The sequence below is a fragment of the Zootoca vivipara genome, chromosome 15, assembly GCF_963506605.1.
Source record: "Zootoca vivipara chromosome 15, rZooViv1.1, whole genome shotgun sequence".
NCBI lineage: Eukaryota > Metazoa > Chordata > Lepidosauria > Squamata > Lacertidae > Zootoca > Zootoca vivipara.
This window is the reverse complement of record NC_083290.1, coordinates 7,062,876-7,088,696: the sequence shown is the minus strand read 5'-3', so window position 1 is coordinate 7,088,696 and position 25,821 is coordinate 7,062,876.

Below are 25,821 nucleotides of genomic sequence, written 5' to 3'. Positions count from 1 at the left end.
ACAGCTATGCGTTTAGGCTAAGGTTACAGGAATTCTTTACAATGAATCCGGGGACACACTTCAATGGATTTTGTATGGAGACCAAAATAAATCCGGGGACTGTCCCTGGGAAACAGGGACATCTGGTAACCTTAGTTTATTAGGCGGTGGAGATTGATAGCTCTGGGAGGGGTATATTACCTTTGGGTAACTGGGAGAACTTTGGGTAATAATAATAATAATAATATAATGGTCCCTACAAGGAAGATCCTCAGAAGGGTATTGACATGTCTAGGATTCTGCTTAAACAAAATCTGAAGTGGTGGCTTAAGATGTTGCACTACAATTTAAATGTTTGGTCAACTTGTACCAATAATTCAAATAAAATGAAGGAAATGTTGATGGCACCAAGTAAAGCATTTCAGCAGTGATATAGGCAAAAATCTGCCTTTATTCCCTTATTGGGTTCTCCATCGGTTGGAGAATATAACAGAGGCCAACCAGAGAAGTTTGAGAAGCAAAGCCTTTATTTTCGCTGTTGCAACAGGGCCCTTCCCCTCACGCAGGAGAACAAGGAAGGAACCCCAAACAAAGATGTCTTGCCCTTAAAAAGAAATTTGAAATTGGTTTCAGCCCACCCCCCCAGAAGCATCATCCATATGTCACAGAAGGGGTGTAGCCCAAGACCCCCCTCCCTAGATTCATCATAGGTACATCATGAAAGGGGAGGTCTGGTGGCAGTAATCTGAGCAGTCTGGACCCTGCCCCCTGCCCCCAAAACCTAATCAACAAAAAAAGAGAGATATTTACATTTCCCTGTTTCCCAGCCAAGTTAATCACACCCTTTTGTCTGGCACCCAGGTATCAGGATGCCAGGGATTATCACTTTAATTCCTGAGACAATGAGAAGGTTCCCCCCACCCCCCTTCTTCCTTGCAGAGGAACACCTGGTCAGAGAGAGAGTCAAAATGGTGTCAGAAAGGCCTGTGTTCCTGTGCTGCTTCAGACATGTGCCTGTACTGTACATTCATGTACATGTTTTATGAACAATTATTATATATATATAGATATGACCTCAAAATTCTTATAACAGCAGTATTAAAATAAACATCCACTTGGCACCTGGCCCAGTTGAGACACAAGTATTTTTTAGAATAAAATATTTTGAATATAAATAGGGGAGGGATAATGATTTTTGCCAACACCTGGCACGTATAAAAATGGAAAAATGACCAACCACCTCTAGGTTTTTATGTGCATGAAACATGTATAGGATGGTGTTTATGGTAGTATGGACAATAAGTTGTGTCAGGTGTGTGTGTAAAGGCTTTGTGTAAGTGATTAAATATTTGGACAACAAACGTATGCATACAACAAATAAAAAAACACATAAATGAACAATAACTCAGACAAACGAAAACACTGCCCCATTTAAGCCCAAATAAAGACAATTTTTAAAAAAGGAATTCTGAGTACATAAGGGGGAAGATGTAGCTTGAATTTGCTATTTCTGAGATCACGTTGAGAATTTTAAACGCACACATACACATGACCCAGCAAATGATAAAACACATTTTATTTCACTTATTTCCGAAGTGATGCCTAAACATGCCTGAATTAAGATGTTTTGGGGGTGTTGGGACTTGATGTTAAACTTCTACCTGGAAAACAATTGAAAAATCTGTTTTATAATATAACAAATCAAACTTTTGCATATTAAACAGTACTGTTAACATGCGGATGGATTTTGTCAGTTCAGTGCAGGACTGGAAAAACAATTTCAAATCTTTTACTTCCACATGCAATAATCAACATGTTTTTTCAAAGATGGTCACCAACTTGAATGGCTTTGAAAGGGGGGGGTTTACACAAACTGGGTACTAGTGGCTGGGAATCGCAAGTGGGGAATGGGCTGTCACACTCAGGCCCAGCTTGTGGGCTTCCCGTGGGTATTTATTTGGTTCATCACTGTAGGACAGAAAGAAGGGAGGCCAACAGTAGATGGAGCCAGAGTCCATAACAGGGAGAGACAGAGCCAATTAATTTTGTCTCCATCCTTCTCTCATTTGAGTCCTAACAAGGGCAACCCTGAGACAAAGGAGAATGAAAGCTGGCAGCAAATGCCACCTTCTTGACTGGTTGTGAGTGCAGATGTACTACTGGCCTGGTTTAAGAAGACTTTTCGTAAGTTCTTATGGCTAGATTGGTCTTATGTGTGATCTGGCAGGGTTCTACTTATTCCAGAACCATGGAGTATATGGCTTTTGATGGCTACTACGGTAGCCACAATGGCTATGTTCTACCTCCACAATGGCTATGTTCTACCTCCACCAGTTACTAGGCATCACAAGTGGGGAGAGGGGCTGCCGCCCTCAAGCCCGAGTTGTGGGCTTCCTTTCGGAGGACCTGGTTCACCATTGTGAGAGCAGGATGCTAGACTAGATAAGCCTGATCACGCACAGGGCTCTCTTCCTACGCCCAGGGAAGTCTTGTCTAGCTGAATGGAATAAGCATGGCTGAACTGTTAAAAACAAACAGACCATGGTGGGGATTCCGTCTGCTGCAGCATTTGCGGCTTCCGTCGTTTTCTTCTCTTTTGCTTCATGTTTTTGCGTAGGGAAGAGACATTGCATCCAACAAGGAAGGGAACACTGAGTGAAGAAGAAGCTTATCAGCATGGCTAGGCTGGTCTAACTCTGTCACAAAGCCCGTGTCTTCAAGACAGCCTTCACCAACCTGGTGCCCTCCAGATGTTTTGGCAGTCAATGCTACCCTCTATATTGGTCATAAATAAGGTATGGCAGGTGGGGGCTGGGTGAGGGCAGGCTGAGGTGGGTGGGGCAGGGCCTTATTTGTCCTAGGGGACTAGCCTCCTTTGCATTGCAATGCTGTGAAGCATGTTTCGTCAGCCTCCTGCCTGCCATGCCAGCCCCAGACTCCATTGGCTCCTAATCCCTAGTACTAGGCTCAAAACCAGGTACTGGTGTGCTTCCAGGTGGCCTGTTTAGTGACCGTTCATCCTGAGTGCCCCTGGTCCACTTCCTCTGGTTTAGTGTCCTAGTCTGCTGCACTCTGGGATCGTGACAGGTATTGAGGCCACATTTTAGAAGACCCTCCCAAGAGAAGACTGCCTTGTCTACCCCTATCAATTTCCTTGGGACTTGGGTGAATCTGTCACTTTTGGTTTCAGTTTCTCATTTTTCCAGTCTTAAGTTCAGTTCTCCACATTTCCACATCAATTTGTGTTTGTTCTTTGAAAAATTCTAATGAAAATCAATTAGCATTTCATTGCAAATTTCTCCCAATATACGCATACTTGTATGCAGCTTTGCCTATTACACACATTTTTGCAAAGCAATTTCCCCAGTGTGTTTATTATTACTAATATATGCATTTTATGCTCACCTTATGCATTTTTGTACATTTTACGTGACTGTATAACTATTGCAAAATTCAGAGAAGTGCAACTTTCAAAAGGAGGGCTGTGTTTTGGTTTGCTTATTGTTTAGAAAAGTGCAAATTAGGTAGGTTCATCTTTAAATGCAATGAATGAATTGAATTTCTCCCCCAATCCTAGCCAGTACATGAAATTCCACCACTACTTGCTCCACAGTGAATCCTCCGCAAATATGGGTAAGGAGCCTAGTTCAATGGTAAAGCACCCGCATTGCATGCAAAAGGTCCTAGGTCCAATCCTTGCTACTGTATCTCCAGGAAGGGCCAGGAGAGAACCCCGCCTGAAACTCTGGAGAGCTGCTGCCAGTCAGTGTAGACAACACTGAGCTAGATGGACCAAGAGTCTGACACAATATAAAGCAGCTTACTATGTCCTTATTTTAAATTCTCGCAATGACTCGGCACAAGCAAACTTACAGGACAAGGGACTTCGCATACACCAAATACCATAAAGAAGAATATCAGGGGCACCATGACACACAAGATGGCTATTTTCAGGAAGACACCTATCTTTTTCCTGTCCTTCATCTCATCTGTTTCTGGGGATAGAACGAGAAATGTGAAGCATAAAATAGGTGAGGTAATGTAATAATGAAAGATAGGAGCTGTGTTGTAGGGTATGTTCGCATTTGCAGCTTTAAAAGGCAGCACAGTCGTTCCCTCTGTTGCGTTTCAAGACACATTTGCAGAATCTTGCTCACATCAGAGAGGGGGTGGGGATGTTTTCACCCAATATGCATGACCTTTTTGTCTTCCTTGCCCCTGCAACCCCCCCCAAAAAACACCTACTCATAAAGCATATGCTAGGGTTGCCATGGGACCCAGGTGGCGCTGTGGTTAAACCACTGAGCCTAGGGCTTGCTGATCAGAAGGTCGGCGGTTCGAATCCCTGTGACGGGGTGAGCTCCCGTTGCTTGGTCCCAGCTCCTGCCAACCTAGCAGTTCGAAAGCACGTCAAAATACAAGTAGATAAATAGCAACCGCTACAGCGGGAAGGTAAACGGCGTTTCCATGTGCTGCTCTGGTTTGCCAGAAGCGGCTTTGTCATGCATGTGGTCATGCTGGCCACATGACCTGGAAGCTATACACCGGCTCCCTCGGCCAATAATGTGAGATGAGCGCGCAACCCCAGAGTCGGTCACGACTGGACCTAATGGTCAGGGGTCCCTTTACCTTTACCTTTAGGGTTGCCATATTTCAGAAGAACTTTCTGACTGTAAGAGCTGATGGTGAAACAGACTCTCCATACCGTGAGAGTCTGCTTCCTTTGAGGTTTTTAAACAGAGGTTTGGTGGCCATCTGCCATGTATGATCTAGACCAGGCACCCCCAAACTTCGGCCCTCCAGATGTTTTGGACTACAATTCCCATCTTCCCCAACCACTGGTCCTGTTAGCTAGGGATCATGGGAGTTGTAGGCCAAAACATCTGGAGGGCCGCAGTTTGGGGATGCCTGATCTAGACGAGATTCCTGTATTGCAGGGGGTTGTACTAGATGACCCTCGGGGTCCCTTCCAACTCTCTGATTCTATGATCCACACTAACTTGTGCTGTTGCTTGTTAATTTCACTACGACTGTCAGCTACTATGAGATGGGATTCCTTCAATCCACAGAAAGAACTCCTTGGTGAATTGTGCACCTCAAGTCACGCAAAAAAGGTGGGATCTAAGCTTTAAAAAAAAATCATATTACAATTTAAGCCTCCCCTGACTTCTGTTCCTGCAATATAGCACAGTATGTAGTATTTCTTTCGGCTAATTATCCTTCTTACTCATGCAGAACTGGGGGGGGGGAATTAGTTACCTTCACGTGTTGCATTGATTCTGAGTTCATTTGCCTTTTCCAAACTTCTTGCAAAATTTTCATTATTAGTTTGATTGCTGATGATGAAACAATCCGAAACCCCTGGCAGAAGCACTGTGAACAGAAATTGTATCTGGGGTGTGTTTATCTGCCAGGGAGTTAAATTAGAAAAGTTGAAAAAAGAATGCTTGCATCTTGCAATGTCCCCGATGTCTGCACCCCCCCCCCAGCATTATACATATGTTAAAAAACCTGGGGGCCATTTTTCCGGCCCAAGGGCCACATTCTCTTTTGAACAACCATCTGAGGGCCACATGCAGAGTCAGAGGCAAAAAGGAACATTTACCTTTCGACAGTAGGCTAGTTTATACACACACTCACACACCCTTCTCTGCCCTCTCTCCTGACAAGCAAGAGGCATTATTATCCAAGGACACATTCCAGCCAGGCACACAACCCTCAGGCTGCAGTGCAAGACCAGTGAGGGGCGTGGCCTGGGGGGAGTTCCAAGGGCCAGATACAGAGCTCCAAAGGGCCACGTTCAGCTCCCAGGCCTGAAGTTTGCCACTCGTGTCAGGGATGAGTCTTATAGTAGAGGGTAAGATGGCAAGAGGGTGAAAGAGGAGAGCGCAAAATATGGTCTGAAGCTCAACATCAAAAAAACCAAGATCATGGCCACTGGTCCCATCACCTCCTGGCAAATAGAAGGGGAAGAAATGGAGGCGGTGAGAGATTGTTTACTTTCTTGGGCTCCTTGATCACTGCAGATGGTGACAGCCGTCACGAAATTAAAAGACGCCTGCTTCTTGGGAGAAAAGCAATGACAAACCTAGACAGCGTCTTAAAAAGCAGAGACATCACCTTGCCGACAAAGGTCCATATAGTTAAAGCTATGGTTTTCCCAGTAGTGATGTATGGAAGTGAGAGCTGGACCATAAAGAAGGCTGATCGCCGAAGAATTGATGCTTTTGAATTATGGTGCTGGAGGAGACTCTTGAGAGTCCCATGGACTGCAAGAAGATCAAACCTATCCATTCTTAAGGAAATCAGCCCTGAGTGCTCACTGGAAGGACAGGTCGTGAAGCTGAGGCTCCAATACTTTGGCCACCTCATGAGAAGAGAAGACGCCCTGGAAAAGACCCTGATGTTGGGAAAGATTGAGGGCACAAGGAGAAAGGGACGACAGAGGATGAGGTGGTTGGACACTGTTCTCGAAGCTACGAACATGAGTCTGACCAAACTGCGGGAGGCAGTGGAAGACAGGAGTGCCTGGTGTGCTATGGTCCATGGGGTCATGAAGAGTCGGACACGACTAAACGACTAAACAACAACAACAAGATAGCAAAAGTGGGCAATGGGTTTTAGCCAACTAACTTCTACTCAGAGTAGGCCCACTGAAATTAACAGGCCGATGTCCATTAAGTTCAGTGGGTCTATTCTGAATTGGACTGACGTGGAATACAACCCAATGCATGGCCCCCAAGCTCTCATTCCCTTCTTTTCCTTACCTTTCCCCATAATGCTAGCTTCTGCCTGGCTCTGGAGGCTCTTTCTGTGATCAGCCGATATCAAGCAACATTTAGCAGCACAGCCTCTCTCATCAGGATCCGCGATATGTTTCAGGCCATAGAAGAGATGCATGGCTTTTAGTTTCCCTCTGTACATCTTTTCGGAAACAATGAAGTGTACTTGCATGGTGCGTTGAGGTCCAGAACATTGCAAAGCAGCCACAGTGTGATTTCTGGACAGCTCCTCTCTAGATGCATTTTCACTTTCTGTGGAGAGACAAAGTACCGGTAAAAACAACAACAACCGAAAACCAGTTGTTACTTTAAAAAGGTAAACGGGACCCCTGACCATTAGGTCCAGTCGTGACCGACTCTGGAGTTACGGCGCTCATCTCGCGTTATTGGCCGAGGGAACCGGCGTACAGCTTCCAGGTCATGTGGCCAGCATGACAAAGCCGCTTCTGGCGAACCAGAGCAGCACACAGAAACGCCCTTCTCACCTTCCTTTCTCCTCCTCCTCCTCCTCCTCACTTCTTTGCGCACTTGCTTAAAAGGAGAGGCAGATTCACATGTGAGCTCACTCTCTGCGGAAAGGGTGGGGAATCGCTGGGCCCCAGACCCAGTTAGGTCCAGTGTGACTTGCTATGGCATGGCCGCACTTGGAATACTGTCTGCATTTCTGCTCACTGCACCTCAAAAAGGATATTGTGGAGCTGAAGAAGGTTCAGAAAAGGACAACTGAAATGATCAAGGGGATGAAGCAACTCCCCTGTATAGGAAGCGTTGCAGCATTTGGGTCTTTTTAGTTTAGAGAAAAGACAAGAGAATCGTAGAGTTGGAAGGGACCACAAAGGTCATCTAGTTCAACCCCCTGCAATGCACGGGGCTCAAACCCATGACCCTGAGATTAAGAGTCTCACATTCTAACCGACTGAGCTAACAAGAGGCGACTTGATAAAATTATGCATGGTGTGTAGGAGAAATGGATAGAGGGCTTTCTGCATCTCTCATAGCAGTGGAACTCAGGGACACCGAAAGAAGCTGAATGTTGGAAGATTCAGGAGAGGCAAAAGAATGTACTTCTACTCACAGCAGCGTATCCTTAACCCGTGGAACTCGCTGCCACAGGAGGCACTAATAGCCACCAAATTGTGTGGCTTTCAAAGAGAATTTAGACAAATTCATGGAGGATTATCAAGGAGTACTAGCCGTGGCGGCTATGTTCTGCCTCCAGTAGCTGGCTGGAAACAGCAGGAGGGAAGAGCGCTGTTGCACTCAGGTCCTACTTGCAGGCTTCCTGTCAGCACCTGGGTGGCCGTTGGGAGAGCAGAATGCTGATAATGCCTCTTGCCTAGATGATGTACGTAGTAGAATGCAAAGCAATGAATGTTCAATAAACAGATGATGTTATACATGTTCACTGCAAAATTTGCGCAAGCAAATTATGAATGCTCAATAACCAGGTCATCAGGAAGCAACCTGAATTAACCTCTTTTTGAAGCCAAAGTGAGGGACCTGTGGCTTCCCACAGATGATGTTGCTGGACCATGACTCTCGCCATCCCACTCTGCTTGCCAGACACACTGGCTGCAAGGGCTGATGGGAGCTGGGAGTCCCACAACACCTGGAAGGCTGTATGTGCTCCCCATCCCTACTTTAAACAGAGGGTTCCTTGAGAAATCTCAGTGGTTTTGGCTGCCTCCATAGAGGAGAAGGCATTCCTGAAGCTCTCCTACCTTTCAGTATGATGGATATTCTTTTTGTGCTTTTAGGAAGGAGTTCAGAGAATCTTTGCACGCAACAGTGATAGTTCTGGAGTCCTGAAAGGGAATGGGCAGAATGGATGAACAGCCTTATATAGATGGACATTCCTCTCCAATTTCTTTCTTCCTAGCTGAGAAAGGTCTCCCCATTGCTGCAATGTCTATAATGGTCTTTTGCGCTTCCAAACTAGGTTTCTTTTTCCTGAAGTTGGCCTCCTTATAGGGAAAAACAGAGCTGGGAAGGGAGAGGTAGAGTGTACTTAACTTTCCTCCTGGGGCTCTTTTGGTGTGTGCCTGCAACTTGCACCTGGAACCCTGCAGTGGGAAAGTCTTATGGGGGAGAAGGTGCTTTTCAGTGAAAAAGCATCAGCTAAGGGTTCTCTGCTCCTGCAGCTGCTTTTTCCTTTGGCCCTCCAGATGTTGCTGAACTACAATTCCTGTCAGCACCAGCAAGCATTGCTAAAAGGCTAGGGATGATAGGAGTTGTAGTTTAGCATTATATGGAGGTCCAAAGGTCCCCCAAACGTACTCTAGAAGAAGCAACCACCACATGTGTTTTACTCATGTTTCTATGAACATGTTGTGAGCTGTGTGTGTGTGTTAGGCTGTATGGTCTTAGTCTAAGCAGCTCCGCACTGGTTGTAATTCTGGACACACAACCTTCGGGAAAGTCCCATTTTGCCCAGTGGAACTTTCTTATGAGTTAAAATGTATTTTGCATGTTTCATTGAGAAACTCAACCCACTTTGTATATTTTTTTCTTGTAGAATTTGTTTGGATTCCTTCCTTTTCCTTTTGTATTGGAATATAGATTAATCCTTTTTTTAACAGAAAGAATAATCTGCTTACCTTGCTGACTAAAATCTTGCATCAGCGATAAACTAAACAACAGTATAATATCCATAATGTTGGAATGAGAATTAGGTCATGATTTACAGTCCAATTCCTTGTTTTCTTTTCTTCTATATGCACATGCCAGTTTGAGGTGGAAGTTGCTTCTTAAAGGGGACTGTAAAATTGCTAGGTAGAGTTGGGGGGAAATTAATATTGTTCCCCCAAAAGATCACGATTGCCCCGATTTATCAGAAAATGCAAACTAATTCATCTGACAGTGTTGACTGTTTCCTCCTTTATTTTAGCAGTTTATTCCATTTTAAGATCTTTTATTGCCACAAGAAGATGTGCTCTAGGTAATAATTTCCATTATAAGCATAGTGTCCACAAGTTTCTCTTAAGCATTAAATGAAAGATTAACAGGAGGAACTCAGTCCTCTAGAGATCGCAGCCTGTATATGTACTGACAAAAAAACCTCATCTATGCCTATGCCCGAAATTCTGTTCTGTTCCATTGTGCTGTATCCAGTTCTAGAATGGATAGGTTATACTGCTTCTCTTGTGTGGCCTTCTAGAATTTGGGACACTTCCAGAGAACCTGTTTATTGAGCATCCATCCTGATTTGCTTGCAGGACATAAGTCAATGGCATACCTTCCAAGGAGCGTCTCCACCCCCATCGTTCTGCCCGGACACTGAGGTCCAGTACCGATGGCCTTCTGGTGGTTCCCTCGTTGCGAGAAGCCAAGTTGCAGGGAACCAGGCAGAGGGCCTTCTCGGTGGTGGCGCCCGCCCTGTGGAACGCCCTCCCATCAGATGTCAAAGAGAAAAACAGCTACCAGATTTCTAGAAGACATCTGAAGGCAGCCCTGTTTAGGCTTTTAATGTTTAATAGATTGTTTTGTTTCATTTTTCTGTTGGAAGCCTCCCAGAGTGGCTGGGGAAGCCCAGCCAGATGGACGGGGTATAAATAAAATTATTATTATTATTATTATTATTATTATTATTATTATTATTATTATTTTCCAGGGACAGTCCCAGAATTATGAAAGCCATCTTGGCTTCTGATTTGATCCCAGAAGGTCCCTATTTTCCCTGCTAGCCCCACTGCTGCCAAGCTCAGGGAGGAGGATGAACCAGCTCTTGTGCTGAGCGGCTGCTACAGCTGTGAGGGAGCATTCCCATGGCCTCTCCATGGCCACCACTGCCAGCCTCCTCCCTTGGGCAGCTTGTAGCATCTGCTGGAGAACAGGAGAGGAGAAGGAGAGACTGCTACCACCAAGGCCCAGCCTTGCATGATGTGCTGGCTCTGAGGGGCAGGCAGAGCAGGGCAGCGCCACCCTGGGTGGGAAGGAAGGGAGAGGAATGAAAGGGGGATTACCAGGTTTTCTCAGAACGGTGGAGTGGTGTACTGGTGATGGGATTTCCCCCTTCTTTTGGACACTGAGGTCCAGCACCGAGGGCCTCCTGTCGGTTCCCTCCTTGCAAGAAGTGCAGTTACAGGGAACCAGGCAGAGGGCCTTCTTGGTGGTGGTGCCCGCCCTGTGGAATGCCCTCCCATCAGATGTCAAGGAAATAAACAACAACCCGACTTTTAGAAGACTTTTAGAAGACCTCTGAAGGCAGCCCTGTTTAGGGAAGTTTTTAATGTTTAAAGTTTTACAGTATTCTGTTTTTTAATTACAGGTAGGTAGCCGTGTTGGTCTGAGTCGAAGCAAAATAAAAAAATTCCTTCAGTAGCACTCTTCTGTTTCAAGTGTATCTGAAGAAGTGTGCATGCACACGAAAGCTCATACCAAAATAAAAACTTAGTTGGTCTTTAAGGTGCTACTGAAGGAATTTTTTGTGTGCTGTTTTTTAATGTTCTTTTGAAAGCTGCCCAGAGTGGCTGGGGAAACCGAGCCAGATGAGCAGGCTAGAAATCCATCCATCCATCCATCAATAAGTTGTTGTTGTTGTTGGAAATGCTCTGCGGAGGGGAATTGGAAGTCCAGCATCCTGTTCTCACAGTGGCAAACCAGACGCCTCTTCCGGGAAGCCCGCAAGCAGGACCTGAATGTGACAGCACTCTCCCTACTTGTGATTCCCAGCAATTTGTATTCAGTGGCATACTGCCTTGGACAGCAAAGATGGATTGCAGCTGTCATGGCTAGTTGTCATTGATAGCTCTGCCCTCCTTGGTTTTTTTTTGGTCTAATCCTGTTATGAAGCCATCCATGTTGGATCAGCCGTAAGACCAGTCTAGCCGTAAGAAAGTAAGAAAAGCCCAGCTGGATCAGGGCCAGTCTAGTCCGCCCAGCTATTCTCAAGTTGGCCCAGTGGGAAGCCTAAAAGCTCCCAGAAGCCTGGCCTTCAGAGGCACAATGCCTCCAACTGTGGAGGGAGAACATAGCCACCGTAGCTAGAAACTATTGTCAGCCTTTTCTTCCAATGTTTGCATTTTACTTTTTGTTTTTAAGACTGCCTCGGGGCCTTTCTAACTTCGTTTTGCAAAGAAATCACACTTCAGAGTAGATTCACCACTGCACATATTTAAAACATATTCAGTGCACCTTTAAAGCACACCCTCACAGCGGTACAATTCCCATTACCAAGGCTGGCCCACCCATGAAGCAGGGTGAAATAGCTACCTCAGGTGGTGGAAGAGCCCCCAAGGCAGTGCAGCCACGGGTATCCTGCCCACCTTGCCGCTACAGGCACTGGCGAAGTGGGGTGGCGGGAGAGGCGGCAGGGCAAAGATGGACATGCTGCCCAGCATCCATAGCAAAATACGATTCCCAGAATTCTTTGGGGGAAGCCATATGCTTTTAATGTCTAATGAATGTGCTTCAAATGTATGGTGCGTGTCTGCATTTCCATCTATTTTAGAATCATAGAATCGTAGAGTTGTAAGAGACCACAAGGGCCATCCAGTCCAACCCCCTGCCAAGCAGAAAACACCATCAAAGCATTCTTGACATATGTCTGTCAAGCCTCTGCTTAAAGACCTCCAAAGAAGGAGACTCCACCACACTCCTTGGTAGCAAATTCTACTGCCGAACAGCTCTTACTGTCAGGAAGTTCTTCCTAATGTTTAGGTGGAATCTTCTTTCTTGTAGTTTGAATCCATTGCTCCGTGTCCGCTTCTCTGGAGCAGCAGAAAACAACCTTTCTCCCTTCTCTATATGACATCCTTTTATATATTTGAACATGGCTATCATATCACCCCTTGATCTTCTCTTCTCCAGGCTAAACATACCCAGCTCCCTAAGCCATTCCTCATAAGGCATCGTTTCCAGGCCTTTGACCATTTTCGTTGCCCTCTTCTGGACACGTTCCAGCTTGTCAGAATCCTTCTTGAACTGTGGTCCCCAGAACTGGACACAGTACTCCAGGTGAGGTCTGACCAGAGCAGAATACAGTGGTACTATTACTTCCCTTGATCTAGATGCTATACTCCTATTGATGCTGCCCAGAATTGCATTGGCTTTTTTAGCTGCTGCATCACACTGCTGACTCATGTGGTCTACTATTTTGCAGCCCTTGGTTTGAAAGTCATCTGTTCAAAGGATGTGTGAAGGGTTCTTTCTTCTTCCCGTTGTCAACACAAGGTGGTGATAGAGATTGGCTTTGCAACTTAGCTTTCTTTAACCTGTAAACAGCTGTGGTAACTGCGTTGCTGCTCTATCATAATGCCTTTGTGAAAACTCAGTTTGGCAGAATGGACCATTACAGGATTAGGGATTGAGCTGGATGACTGCTTGGAGGTGGTGAATTTGACTGATGCTGAAGCCTTGTTGGCTACTCCTGAAGAACATGCACACTCTACCTCTAAAGCATATTAGAACATTTAGATTCAGCTTGTTTTGACTGGATTTGACTTCTACTCGGATTCTTTAGAAAAGTGAAGTGTGTTCATATGAGCTTTATTTCTGTGTGTGATGGTGGGGGCCTGATTTGAGAGAGCAAGGAGAGAAGGGATCAGAGGAGTTGTGATCATGATGCTCGCTCAAAAATCCAAATGTGCCCACAGGCTTTCAAAGGTTGTGAATCTCTGACCTTAAGTCTCACTGTGCAGTGACCAAATTCAAAGGAAGCCAAAACCCTGGGGAAACGCTTGCACCCCTGGACAGAGATGTAATCTGTGATGTTGTCTTGCTTTGTTCGCTTTCCGCAAATTATTGAGCCCATCCCACTTTGCAGCTCTTTCTCTTTCATAATTCTGATGCTCCTTCGTAGGATTTTGAAATTGCTTTCAAAACGTGTTTCACAACATGAATTCCAGCCTTGTAACCAATCAACATGTTTGGTTTATGTAATTTGACACAATTTGACACAATTTTACTACAGACACGCAATATATGTTTATGTGGAAAGGAGATTACTTGCGTAAAGTGATGCTAACATAAAAAGACATCTTGCTACAAAAAAGCCCCCCCCCCATGAAAATAATGTAGTCCAGGATATTGTTGTTGTTTAGTCGTTTAGTCGTGTCCGACTCTTCGTGACCCCATGGACCATAGCACGCCAGGCACTCCTGTCTTCCACTGCCTCCCGCAGTTTAGTCAAATTCATGTTCGTAGCTTCGAGAACACTGTCCAACCATCTCGTCCTCTGTCGTCCCCTTCTCCTAGTGCCCTCCATCTTTCCCAACATCAGGGTCTTTTCCAGGGAGTCTTCTCTTCTCATGAGGTGGCCAAAGTATTGGAGCCTCAGCTTCACGATCTGTCCTTCCAGTGAGCACTCAGGGCTGATTTCCTTCAGAATGGATAGGTTTGATCTTCTTGCAGTCCATGGGACTCTCAAGAGTCTCCTCCAGCACCAGAATTCAAAAGCATCAATTCTTCGGCGATCAGCCTTCTTTATGGTCCAGGATATTGTAGTCTCACGTAATCTTGTGGAATCTTACTCAATCTATACTCACTTTGATGAGGCCATGAAATAGTGAATTGTGTTATATTTTGAAAGCCATTCTGAAAAATGAAAACATTGTTCACCCTTCTACCTCTGGAATTCTAGCTAATGGCTACTGTTCATATGAGAGAGAGAGATTGAGAAATTACACACATGTATCAGAGGTAGTGGTAGTGGAAGAGGAAAATATCACCTGTGTCGAAGCAATGATTCTTCAACATCAACTTCGTTGGAGTGGCCATGTCAGTGATGGGCAACCTTTTGAACTTGGTGTGTCAAAATTCGCCAAAAAACAGGGCATAACTTGGGTGGTGTGCCACTTCAAAAACACACACCATAATTTTGTGATATTTATAGTTTAAATAACAAAAATGTATAATTGTAATATATAACTGTATTTAATAAACCAAAAACTAATTATTTAACCAAACCAAACCAAAAAACCCTTATTTATCACAAAGTGCCCAGAGTTGTTGAGCTTTTGGGGGGGAGCTACTGACCATAGTTTTGGAGGTTTTTTTGGAGGGTGCAAAAGTTGCTTTGCTTTTTTGGGGGGGGGTGCCCCAAAGCTGCTGCGCTTTTTTGGGGAAAAGAGAACAGAAATAAATGACGAATAATACATTCGCTGGAACTAACACGCAGCACTGACATAGTCTGCCAAAGTGCCAAAAAACCCAGCACAGAACGGGTTAAAAACCAATCTCTGGCTACCAGCAACACCACCAACAAAAAAGGACCTGGTTTTAACAGCGGAGACAAGCTGTAGCGAGAACAAAGGGGGGGGGGACAGCAACAGCGCAAATGGGCCGGTGGGGCACGTGCCAGCAGTGAGGGCTCTGTGTGTCACGTCTGACACGCGTGTCATAGGTTCGCCATCACTGGGCCATGTTGTTCGGATGCCTGATGATTGTCTTCCAAAGCAACTACTCTATTCCAAACTTAAAAATGGAAAGCATAATGTTGGTGGTCAACAAAAGAGGTTTAAAAACTCTCTCAAGGCAAATCTTTAAAAATGTAGTTATAAACACTGACAATTGGGAAACACTGGCCTGCGAGCGCTCCAGTTGGAGAACAGCCTTTACCAAAGATGTCATGGACTTTGAAGACGCTCGAACTCAGGACAAAAGAGAGAAATGAACTAAGAGGAAGGCACGTTTGGCAAACCCTCACCATGACCAACTCCCACCTGGAAACCTATGACCCCACTGTGGAAGGATGTGTGGACCCAGAATTGGCCTCCACTGTCACCTCTGGACACCACTAAGACTGTGTTCATGGAAAACAATCTTACTCGGCTAAGAGTGATCCCCAAAGAAGAAAGACCAGCTTTTCAAAGTCTGGCGGTCTTTGAAAAGCCCCTTTGCCTCTTAGCACCCCACTAGGTAATCCTGTTTCTCCCCAGAGGGCAGTACTGCCCACTTTGGGAACCACTGATCTACCTGAATATATAAGCTGTTAAGAGAGCCTGGCCGTCCTTGGAAATCCAGTTGTTCACATCAGTCACCAGAACTAAACCCACAATAAGCTATTTTAAGCAGCTTAAGGATTGCACCAAATTGCTGCATAAGGATAAATCTTTTCTTTGCCCCAACACTGCTTGGCAAAAAAAAAAGTGCCTTGCCATTGGGAGTTTCATAACAGGCTATCTGGAAAAGAGCTTCACAAAGGAAAAGGCTTGTAGGTTAGTGATAAAACACCCGCTTGAATGCAGACCACTCCCAGGATCAATCCTTCACATCTCCAGAAAGTGCTAAGATAGACTCCTTCCAGAAATCCTGGAGAGCTGCTGCCAGTCAGTGTAGACAATACTGAACTAGATGGATCAATAGTATGACTCAGCTCCCAATGTTCCTAAAAGCTGATGCTCTATCTTGAAAAACACCAAATATTTTTCCAAGTCTCGTCATGGCACCTTGCAGACAAAGCTAAGCTTTCTTGGACTCATGATAGCTCTTTATGCATCTGATGAAGTGGATTGTGGTTCGCAACCATAATATATTAGTTTTTAAAGTGCTGCTGCACTCTGGGCAGTTTTTCCTGCAACAGACTAACATGGCTACCTGTCACAGTGGCCGGAGTGGGCTACTTCAGAGTAACGACTCTACACAGCTCTGCATTTTATCTTTTATTGGTGCTGCGTATTTACAGTGCTGAAGGCAATGCTATTTACAAGGACACATCTTCTCAGCTTGAATCATAACCTCCGAATGGCGTTTGGCGCGTTTTTCTCCAGCATAACAACTTTGGTAGACCCATCCTCTTCCCTCTCCGCTTTCTGCACAATTCCGGAGTTGGGGGGATGGGTCTCCCCCCCTTGCTTGCCCCTTCCTGTCCCACCTGGGACCCTGGCTCCGCTACCTTGTCTGAGCCTCGGACACGACTTCCTGCTTCCCCACTGGAATCGGAACTCTCCCTGCTTTCCCCTGCGCTCGGGGATGGGCTTGAACTCAGGAGGGGAGGGACTTCGCGATATCCCCTGTCCCTCACATCCATCCCCCTCCCAAGCTCCCCTTCTCCCCTCCCAGGGGGCTCCCCGGGTGTCGGTGACGACTGAAAGCCTAAAAACTCTGTACTTTCCGAGCCCGTAGGTGTGAACACCTCCCCCCAGTCCTGCGAGCTCCCTCCTTCCGCCTGGGAGGACTGAAATCCCAAAAAGTCCGTGGCGTCAGAGCTGGTGGGGGTAAAAATACGCTGCCAGTCTGCCTCTTCCTCTGACAGGGTGGACCTCGGAGACACCCATACTTCTTCCTCCTGGTCCTCAAACTCCGCTTCCCATCCCCATGGTGAACTGCTCTCCACTACTTCCTCCCCCTCCCCCTCCCTTTCCATGTGCCAGGGCTTGGGTCTGTGTGGGAAGAGGGCGTGAAATTCTTCCACCAAGAAGTCCTCCTGTATCTGAGTGGCCGGGACCCATTCATTCTGGGAAGGCGGGGCATCCTCCCATGCCATGAGGTACTCCAGGCCCCCCACCCCTCTCCTTGAATCAAGGATGGCCGTGGCCTCATTGAGTTGCTCCCTGCCTCCCCTCTTCCCCCCTCCCTCGGGGGTCTGTTCGCTGTCTCGGAGCCTGCTGCTTTCCCTGTACGGCGACAGCAGCGATCTATGAAATACTGGATGCACCCTCATGTCCTCTGGCAGTGCCAGCCTGAAGGCAACCGGGTTGACCTGTTGCGTGACCGTGAAGGGGCCCAGCCGTCTGGGTGCCAGCTTTTTGCACCTCCCTCTGGTGGGAAGGCCCTCCGAGGACAACCAAACCTTGTCCCCCACCCTGATGACCTCCCCTTGTCGCCTGTGGCGATCTGCCCCCTTCTTGTACGCTTCCTTGGCTCTCTCCAAGTGTTCTCTGAGCTGCTGGTGCACCGTCTCCAGTTCCTCTGCCCAATCCTCTGCCTGTGGGCCCTCCTCCTCCTCCTCCCCCTCCCTCTCCGGGAAAGATCTGAGGTCGCGCCCGTAGTTGGCCTTAAAGGGCGACACCCCTGTGGAGACGTGCACTGCATTGTTGTAGGCAAATTCTGCCAGTGGCAGGCGATCCACCCAGTCCGTTTGCCTCTGGCTGACGTAGCATCTCAGGTACTGCTGCAGAATGGCGTTGACCCTTTCCGCCTGTCCATTGGTCTGCGGGTGCCGAGCCGTCGACAAGCTGACCTCCACCTGCAGGAGGTTCATGAGCCACCTGGAAACAAATTGGCGGCCTCGATCCGAAATAACTCTTAAAGGTAATCCATGCAGTCTGAATACGTGGTCAACAAACAGTTTGGCTGTCTCTTCTGCAGAGACCGCCCTGGCACACGGTATAAAATGGCACATTTTGGACATGAGGTCCACCACCACCAACACTGCGGTCTTGCCCCTGGACGACGGCAGGTCTGTGATGAAGTCCATGGACACTACTTCCCACGGCCTGTGCGGTGTGGCTAATGGCTCCAGCAACCCTGCTGGTGGTGCTCTGACCACCTTTGCTCGCTGGCAGGTGTCACAGCCCCTTACATAGTCCCGAACATCTTCCCGCACCCCTGGCCACCAGAAGTGTCTCATGACTAGGTGAGTGGTTTTGTCCCTTCCAAAATGACCCGCCGTCGGGTTGTCGTGCATCTGCTTGAGGACCTTACCTCTGAGCTGGTTGGTGGGCAGGTACAGGGCTCCCCTGTAAAAAAGGAGCCCCCCGCGTTCTGCAAAGTCTTTTGCTTGATCCCTCCCCCCTCGCAGCTCTCTGAAGATGCGGGTGGCAAACTCATCTGCTGCCGTCAGTGCTGTGAGTTCTGCCTCGCTCACCACTGCTGCTCCGCAGGACCATGCTGATGGGGGGAAAATGTGCCGGGGTGCTGGTGGCAACTCCTCCTCCATGTACTCTGGCTTACGGGAGAGGGCATCCGCCCTGACGTTCTGCTCCCCCGGTATGTAGTGGATGGAGAAGTTGAAGTGCGAGAAGAACTCTGCCCACCGTATCTGCCGCTGGTTGAGCACCCTGGCTGTTCTCCAGAACTCCAGGTTTTTGTGGTCTGTGCACACCTGAATGGGGTGCTTGGCGCCCACCAGGAAATGTCTCCAGTGTTTAAACGCAGAATGGATCGCGAGAAGTTCCTTATCAAACACCGTGTAGTTGCGTTCTGGCTGTGTCAGCTTTCTGGAGAAAAAGGCACAGGGTCTCCACTCTCTGTTGGCATCCAGTTGCAACAGGATCGCTCCCAAAGCCCTGTCTGAAGCGTCGGTTTCCACGCGTAGGGGCGCATCCTGCACCACGTGGAACAGGTTCTGGTCTGAAGCGAACACCCTCTTGAGGCTTTCGAACGCTGCTTGCGCCTCCTGTGTCCACCTGAACTTCTGCTTGCCTCTCAGGCAGTCAGTGATGGGAGCCGTAACCCGCGAGAAGTTCTTGATGAACTTCCTGTAGAAGTTGGCGAAGCCTAGTAGGCGTTGGGCATCTTTGCGCGTCCTGGGGCTGTGCCAGTCCAGGATGGCCTGCACCTTGTCCTTGTCCATCGCTAGCCCCTTGTCTGACAGTTTGTAGCCCAGGAAGTCCACCTCTTTGGTGTGAAACTTACACTTCTCCAGCTTCACATACAGGTGGTGCTCCTTCAGGCGCTGCAACACCTCCCTGACATCCTTTACATGCTGCACTGGGTCATTGGAGTAAATAAGGATGTCATCTAGGAAGACCAAGCAGTTCTTGAAGAGGAGGGACCCCAGGACGTGGTGCATGAAGGCCTGGAAGCATGCTGAGCCCCCTTGCAAACCGAAGGGCATCACCAGATATTCAAAAGAGCCCAGAGGCGTGAACATCGTGGTCTTCCACTCATCGCCTTCCCGGATCCTGATCAAGTTGTACGCCCCCCTCAGGTCGAGCTTGGTGAAGATCTTGCCCCTGCGTGCCGCTGTCAGCAGATCGTCCACTCTGGGCATTGGGAAAGCCACTGGTTCTGTCATGTTGTTCAGGCGCCTAAAATCCACCACCAGACGGCGCTGTTGCGTGTCTTTCTTGTCCACCCAGAAGACCGGGCTGCCCCCTGCTGCCTTGCTTTCTCTGATGAACCCCCTCTTGAGGTTCTTGTCTATAAACGCACGCAGATCCTCCAGCTCCTGATCTGACATGGAGTACAGCTTGGCTGGGGGTAGCGTGGCCCCCGGCACCAGGTTGATCTGGCAGTCAAACGACCTGTGCGGGGGTAGGTGGTCGGATTCCGCTTCATTGAAGACCTCCTGCAGGTCCCAGTACGGCTTGGGTATCGCCTCACCCCCCTTGACGTGCATGGTGGCCACCGTGGCTATTGGAGGCCCCTCCCCTGGTTGGTGCTGCATGCAATGTTCCAGACAAAAGTCCGATCCAAACGTGATGCATCTCTGGTGCCAACTGATGGAGGGGTCATGGCGCGCCAGCCAGCTCATGCCCAAGACGATGGGGGGGTCTGAGATGGTGGTGACGTTGAATGCCAGTGTCTCTGAGTGTCGTCCCACCGTCATTCTCATGGGGGGGGTCTGGTGGGTGATGGCCCCTCCCAGCAACTCCCTGCCGTCAATGGTGGAGACGTGCAGGGGAAAATCCAGCTGCAGAAGTTGGATCTGGTGCGCTTCTGCAAAGTTTCTCGAAAAGAAGTTGGCAGAGGCACCTGAGTCGATTAACGCGAGGACCGTCAGGGGATACCCATTAGGGAGCGTTAGCGTCACTTCTAGAACCACCCCTGCTCTGGGGGGTGGGGTGGGCTGGCGCTGCTCCTCGCTGTGCGGGTGGGTGGGCTGGGGCTGTTGTTTGCCGATTGCGCCTGGCTGCTGCCCCATGTCTCCTGCAGCCAGGCTTTCTCGTTTCCCTGCTGTGGTGCTGCGTCAGTGGGGGATGGCACAACCGTTCCCGCCTTTCCTTGCCATTCCCTGCGATGTGGGCAGTCTCTGACGAGATGCTGAGGGGAGTTGCAGAGAAAGCAATTCCCGCCTCTTCCCTCCTTGCATCTTGGCGCCGCTGGGGTTTGAAAAGCCCCCGCGCGCACGCTATCAATTTGCATGGGTTCCTGGTCTTGGCTGGCCCCTGGCATGGCCTGAGATGGCTGTTGGGGGAGTGGCTTCTCCTGCGACCGTGGGAACCAAGCTCGCTTTGCGCGCATTGACTGCTTGTCGTTCCATCGGGATTCCTGTCTCACCCCCACCGCCAGAGCCGCTTTGCTCAGCTGATCCATATTACTGGGCTTTGGACCTCTCGAGAGCTCATCTTTCACATCCTCATGCAACCCCAGGTAGAACGCTGCTCGCATCGGAGGCGAGTTCAGTTCCCACCCCAGTCTGTGCACCAGCATGGTGAATTCCGCCCAGTATTGGCGAACTGTCATTTTTCCTTGTCGTAAATTATGCAGTTCCTCTTTGGTCTGGTCCATATGGCTATCAGACGCATACATTGTTTTTAAAGCCCCTAAAAATAGTTTGACATCCTTCATGCAAGGATTTTTTGTCGCGATTAACGGTCTAAGCCACTCCCTGGCTGCCCCTGTAAGGTGTTCCACTATAAACGCTACCGTGTTTCTCATATTTTAAGGCATCCCCAAAAAATAAGCCATGACAGGATTTCTAAGGGTTGGTGAAAAATAAGACATACCCCGAAAATAAGCCATGTCGTGTAGCCCCGACCGAGCGAGAGGCGAAGGCGCGGGACCCAGCAGGAGCTCCCTGCCTGCTTCCCCGAGCCGTCGCGCATCGGGGGACAGAGCCGAAGATCGGCGGGCGCTCCTTGCTGGGCTTGACAAGCCCGGGAAACAGCGCCCGCCGATCTTCGGACCTGTGCTGTGTGACAGGCGGGGGTGGGGGGGAAGCGGAGATCGTTCTCTGCTCTCCCCCCACCCCCGCCTGTCACCGAAGATCGGCGGGCGCTGTTTGCTGGGCTTGACAAGCCCGGCAAACAGCGCCCGCCGATCTTCGGACCTGTCCTGTGTGACAGGCGGGGGTGGGGGGGGAAGCGGAGATCGTTCTCCGCTCTCCCCCCACCCCCGCCTGTCACCAAAGATCGGCGGGCGCTGTTTGCTGGGCTTGACAAGCCCGGCAAACAGCGCCCGCCGATCTTCGGACCTGTCCTGTGTGACAGGCGGGAGTGGGGGGGGAAGCGGAGATCGTTCTCCGCTCTCCCCCCACCCCCGCCTGTCACCAAAGATCGGCGGGCGCTGTTTGCTGGGCTTGACAAGCCCGGCAAACAGCGCCCGCCGATCTTCGGACCTGTCCTGTGTGACAGGAGGGGGTGGGGGGGAAGCGGAGATCGTTCTCCGCTCTCCCCCCACCCCCGCCTGTCACCAAAGATCGGCGGGCGCTCCTTGCTGGGCTTGACAAGCCCGGCAAACAGCGCCCGCCGATCTTCGGACCTGTCCTGTGTGACAGGTGGGGGTGGGGGGGAAGCGGAGATCGTTCTCCGCTCTCCCCCCACCCCCGCCTGTCACCAAAGATCGGCGGGCGCTGTTTGCTGGGCTTGACAAGCCCGGCAAACAGCGCCCGCCGATCTTCGGACCTGTCCTGTGTGACAGGCGGGGGTGGGGGGGGGAAGCGGAGATCGTTCTCCGCTCTCCCCCCACCCCCGCCTGTCACCAAAGATCGGCGGGCGCTGTTTGCTGGGCTTGACAAGCCCGGCAAACAGCGCCCGCCGATCTTCGGACCTGTCCTGTGTGACAGGCGGGGGTGGGGGGGAAGCGGAGATCGTTCTCTGCTCTCCCCCCACCCCCGCCTGTCACCGAAGATCGGCGGGCACTGTTTGCTGGGCTTGACAAGCCCGGCAAACAGCGCCCGCCGATCTTCGGACCTGTCCTGTGTGACAGGCGGGGGTGGGGGGGAAGCGGAGATCGTTCTCCGCTCTCCCCCCACCCCCGCCTGTCACCAAAGATCGGCGGGCGCTCCTTGCTGGGCTTGACAAGCCCGGCAAACAGCGCCCGCCGATCTTCGGACCTGTCCTGTGTGACAGGCGGGGGAGGGAAGCGGAGATCGTTCTCCGCTCTCCCCCCACCCCCGCCTGTCACCAAAGATCGGCGGGCGCTGTTTGCTGGGCTTGACAAGCCCGGCAAACAGCGCCCGCCGATCTTCGGACCTGTCCTGTGTGACAGGCGGGGGTGGGGGGGAAGCGGAGATCGTTCTCCGCTCTCCCCCCACCCCCGCCTGTCACCAAAGATCGGCGGGCGCTCCTTGCTGGGCTTGACAAGCCCGGCAAACAGCGCCCGCCGATCTTCGGACCTGTCCTGTGTGACAGGCGGGGGTGGGGTGGGGAAGCGGAGATCGTTCTCCGCTCTCCCCCCACCCCCGCCTGTCACCAAAGATCGGCGGGCGCTCCTTGCTGGGCTTGACAAGCCCGGCAAACAGCGCCCGCCGATCTTCGGCCCTGTGCTGTATGACGGGCGGGGGTGGGGGGAAGCGGAGATCGTGCTCCGCTCTCCCCACCACCCCCGCCTGTCACCGAAGATCGGCGGGCGCTCCTTGCTGGGCTTGACAAGCCCGGCAAACAGCGCCCGCCGATCTTCGGACCTGTCCTGTGTGACAGGCGGGGGTGGGGGGGAAGCGCAGATCGTTCTCCGCTCTCCCCCCACCCCCGCCTGTCACCAAAGATCGGCGGGCGCTCCTTGCTGGGCTTGACAAGCCCGGCAAACAGCGCCCGCCGATCTTCGGCCCTGTGCTGTGTGACAGGCGGGGGTGGGGGAGAAGCGGAGATCGTTCTCCGCTCTCCCCCCACCCCCGCCTGTCACCGAAGATCGGCGGGCGCTCCTAGCTGGGCTTGACAAGCCCGGCAAACAGCGCCCGCCGACCTGTGCTGTGTGACCGGCGGGGGTGGGGGGGAAGCGGAGATCGTTCTCCGCTCTCCGCCCACCCCCGCCTGTCACCGAAGATCGGCGGGCGCTGTTTGCTGGGCTTGACAAGCCCGGCAAACAGCGCCCGCGTGCACTTTATTAAAAAATAAGACATCCCTCAAAAATAAGCCATGTCGTGTTTTTTTGAAGAAAAAATTAATATAAGACATGACTTATAATATGAGAAACATGGTACTCTGTGCCCATCATCAGGAAACTCATCATGGTGCAGCTCAAGAGCATACACGATCTCAGTCTCAAAGCCATGATATTCCCTCGGGTCTCCATTGAACTTGCTTACTAGGGTCCCTGCTCTCCTTCCTGGCAGCACTTGGAGTTGGGCTCCCCCTCCTCCCTTGTTTTTCTCTGCATCCAGCTTGTTCTGGAGGTCCACCGCTACCGCCCTTAACTGCTGCTCTTTCTCCTGTAGCGCTCTCACCTGTTCCGCAAGGTGTTGCCTGTCCTCCTGGACCTTCTGCGTCTCTTCTTTAGCTGCCTTTAATTCTCCCTGTGCCTGCAACGCCAGTTGCTGCAGGTCCTGCTGGGCTTTCTCTGCGATCTGCCGCCATTTCTCCGCTTCTGGCGCGCTCATCCTGGCAACTCCAAAGTAGCCCAAAAAATAATTCGGAGGTTGCTGTCACAGTGGCCGGAGTGGGCTACTTCAGAGTAACGACTCTACACAGCTCTGCATTTTATCTTTTATTGGTGCTGCGTATTTACAGTGCTGAAGGCAATGCTATTTACAAGGACACATCTTCTCAGCTTGAATCAGAACCTCTGAATGGCGTTTGGCGCGTTTTTCTCCAGCATAACAACTTTGGTAGACCCATCCTCTTCCCTCTCCGCTTTCTGCGCAATTCCGGAGTTGGGGGGATGGGTCTCCCCCCCCTTGCTTGCCCCTTCCTGTCCCACCTGGGACCCTGGCTCCGCTACCTTGTCTGAGCCTCGGACACGACTTCCTGCTTCCCCACTGGAATCGGAACTCTCCCTGCTTTCCCCTGCGCTCGGGGATGGGCTTGAACTCAGGAGGGGAGGGACTTCGCGATATCCCCTGTCCCTCACACTACCCCTCTGGAAATTATTTGTCTTTGTCACATTCTCTAGTCCATGACATTTACACCATAAGAAGGCTGCACGCATACCGTACATTTAAAACACGTGTCCCCACAAAAAAAAATTCTGGGAATTGTTGTTTGCCAAGGACACTGGGAACTGTATCTCTTTAAAGGGTAAACTATAGTTCCCATGATTCTTTGTGGGGAGCCACATGCATTAAATGTACTTCAAATGTGTGGGGTGTGTATGCAGCCTAAATCTATGAGTCTTTTGGGTGTCACAAGACTCTTTGCTGTTTGTCTTCTTCTTCTTCTTCTTCTTCTTCTTCTTCTTCTTCTTCTTCTTCTTCTTCTTCTTCTTCTTCTTCTGTCGTTTAGTCGTGTCCGACTCTTCGTGACCCCATGGACCATAGCACGCCAGGCACTCCTGTCTTCCACTGCCTCCCGCAGTTTGGTCAGACTCATGTTCGTAGCTTCGAGAACACTGTCCAACCACCTCGTCCTCTGTTGTCCCCTTCTCCTAGTGCCCTCCATCTTTCCCAGCATCAGGGTCTTTTCCAGGGAGTCTTCTCTTCTCATGAGGTGGCCAAAGTATTGGAGCCTCAGCTTCAGGATCTGTCCTTCCCGTGAGCACTCAGGGCTGATTTCCTTCAGAATGGATAGGTTTGATCTTCTTGCAGTCCATGGGACTCTCGAGAGTCTCCTCCAGCACCATAATTCAAAACATTACACAACCATCCCTTGTGGGGGGGAACCCCAAAGAAGCAAGCAGGTATCTTTCTGTTGAAATAAGGCAGAGCTCACTGGTATAGAACACGTTTTGAATGGTGTATGCTCCCAAGTTCACAGCCTGGTATGTCTGGTTCAAGGCTGTAAGGGGAGCCTGCCTGCCTGCCTGGAGAATACCTTTGCCTGAGACCTTGGGGAGAGCTGCTGTCAGCTGGGAGCAGCTGGTATGTGGCAAGATGATCACGCTCTTGTCACAGCCACAGAAGGAAATTGGGCGTGCACAGCTGATCCCATCTATAGGCACAGCATACCAGCCAGCAGGACTGGCAAGGATCCAGTGTTGGATGGCTGAAGTCCTTGGATGTGGAAATCAAATGTGCTTCATGGTCGGTCTCATTTCTGGAAAGATTCCCTTTGAAAGGAATGGGAATTTTAAATAAAAATTGTAGTGAGAATCTGAGTCGGGGCTGCAGCAGGGTGGGGTGCAGCTAAGGGCAAAAGCTCCC